Source organism: Tupaia chinensis, unplaced genomic scaffold (genome assembly GCF_000334495.1).
Source record: "Tupaia chinensis unplaced genomic scaffold, TupChi_1.0 Scaffold145214_1, whole genome shotgun sequence".
Classification (NCBI taxonomy): domain Eukaryota; kingdom Metazoa; phylum Chordata; class Mammalia; order Scandentia; family Tupaiidae; genus Tupaia; species Tupaia belangeri.
This window is the reverse complement of record NW_006205074.1, coordinates 23,928-26,644: the sequence shown is the minus strand read 5'-3', so window position 1 is coordinate 26,644 and position 2,717 is coordinate 23,928.

Below are 2,717 nucleotides of genomic sequence, written 5' to 3'. Positions count from 1 at the left end.
GGGGATGGCCATGCCACAATTCCTTCTCCTCCATTCTCCTCTGGGGACCTTGGGCACACACGCACACGCGCCTGGCGTGACTTTAAGCCACTGGGTCCAAGACGTGAACCACGGTCGACTACACGGGAGTCCAGCGACATAGTCATTAGGCTAACTGCTGGTCCCAACTTCTGGAGTTTCTATATATTTCTTTTTGCATAATGGCCATCCTGACGATGTGAAGTGATATCACGCTGGGGTTTTGATTTAATTTCCCTAATTACTCCTGATATGGAGCCTTCGAGCCTTACATTTTTTCTATATCCTTACTGATTTTTTATATTTCTTTACTGTTTATAGATATACATATTTATATGTATGTATGTGTGTATATATATATATATATAAAAAATTGGCTTTTCAAGACCTGTGCTCATTTTTAAATGGTTAAATGCTTTGTTGTTTTGAATTGCAGACATTTAAAAAATATTACAGAAATTAATTTCCTATCAGAAGTATGATTAGCAAATATTTTCTGCCATTTGTGGTTACCTGTTCACTATATGGGTGGTGTTTTTTGATGTAAAACTGTTTCTAATTTTTTAAGTTTCTTTCTTTCTTTCCTCCCTGAGCAAGAGAGAGAAGCAGAGAGAGACAGAGACAGGGAGAAAGTAAAAGAGACAGCACCCCAATAGGCTCTCAATGCCATGATCCACCCCAGCCACCAGCCAGTCCCTGACCATGGGCTAATGTATGCCGGCTGAGCTCAGGGAGGTCTCCAGACTTGATCCTGGAATCTCCCACGTGAGATTGTCTTGGAGAGTCTGGCTTCTATTTGTAAATTAGATGGATTTAATTTTTCATTTTTTCCTTGTTTTCTGTGCTTTTTGTATTAATTAAAACATTGTCAAATTGTCATGAAAATGATCACCAATGTTATTTAAAGGTTTTTATTAGTTTCAGTTTTTAAGTTTTAGAATTTGACCCATTTTTAGATAACTACATATTTTTCTTTATTCATGATATAGCTTGCGTGTGCAGGAGAGTGAGAGGGAAGGTGAGAGAGAGATCGGGATTGAGATCGAGATCGAGATCGAGATCGAGATCGAGGTGTGTATCCTCCGCAGGGTCTGGTCACACTGTACCCATCTCTCCTGCCCTCCCTCAGCTCCAGGCCTCACTCAGGTCCCGGAGTGCTTCAGGCTTTCTAGGGCCGAGATTTGAACCATGGTTGCCATGTGGGATCTGGCATCTGTTAAACAGCCTATTACCACAGCACCATGGAGCCGGCCCCTGTGTTAACTTTTTCTGTGCTGCAAGGTAAGGGTCCAACTTACTGTACTTTTGTTCAGTGTGAATCTACAGTGTTCTCAGAACCACTTGCACAATTTATTTTAATTTCAATTGCCTAAGGATGCATGTGCTTGTGACAGCGGAGGGTGTGTGAGAGTGTGTATGTGCACGCGTGTGTGCAGTGAAACCCCGAAAGGGTGTGGCCATGTTGCAATTCCTTCTCCTCCATTTCTCTATCCTGTCAGGATTTGGGGCTCACAAACACAGGGGCTGGCACGTTTCTTAAGCTGTCAGTACTGGGACTTGAACCACGGTTGGTGGTTTTGGGTTTCCTTAACCACAATACCATGGCAATGCCCCCCTCAGCACCCTTTGTTGAAAAGATATACTGTATCTTTGAGATCCCTGACCCCTGTGTGTGCTCAGTGTCTGTCCACCTTCCCACCTGGCACCTTGCCATGACAGTCTTGCACTACATTTTTAAATAAATTTTAAATTTAACTTTATTTATTCATTTATTTTATTTTAATTTGACCAGAGAGGGACAAAGAGAGAGAGAGAAAGCAAGCTGCCAGGGCCAGGACTCGAACCATTCTCAGCCATGTGGGAGTCCAGTGCCCTTAACCACCACGCCACCTGTGGGCCCCATGCTCTTCCACTTTCGACCTGTGTGAACACGTTTCCTTTCCCTGGGGTCCTCTGAATGTCTCTGGGGTCACCACCTGGTCCTTTTGCCACCCTGGTCACCATTCCTCCCTGAGAACACGTTTCCTTTCCCTGGGGTCCTCTGAATGTCTCTGGGGTCACCACCTGGTCCCGTTGCCACTCACTGCCACACCCGCCTTGTCTCACTTTGTCCTGAGGAGCCCTCCCAGGGGCAGCGGCCCTTGGTCACCATCCCTCCCTGACCTGCTCTGCAGCACAACTGCTCTGGTCGCAGGCCCCTGGGCCCCTCTTATCCCCCACCTCTGCTCTGGCGAAAGCTTCCTTCCATGTCTGGCCCTCCTGCTCCCTCTTACCTCCCTCTTCCCCGCCTGTCTCCCTGGCTTCCCACCTGTACCCTCAGGAGCCCTGCCACGCCACCCTGCCTGAGACCTGGCCCGTCTCTCCCCATGGTTGTCCTGCCTACCTCCGTCCCTCACTTCCTTTCCCCTTCCTTCCTCCTTCCCTAATTTTCTTGAATTTGACCTCCTTATCCATGTTCCTTTGCCCCTCTGTTTTCCGTACCCTCAGGGGGTCAGGACAGCAGACTTCTGTTACACATCTGACATGCGGGTCTCCCCAAGGTGCAGTTTCACGTGGGGCTCCCTCTTTTCCAGGACCCCACACCCTGCAGTATACCCTCACTGTGGGCTCCCAGGATGGATCTGTGCAACCCAGATTTTTCGCTGAGGGACATTTGGACGGTCAGCCCTTCCTGCACTATGACAGTGAGAACGGCAGGG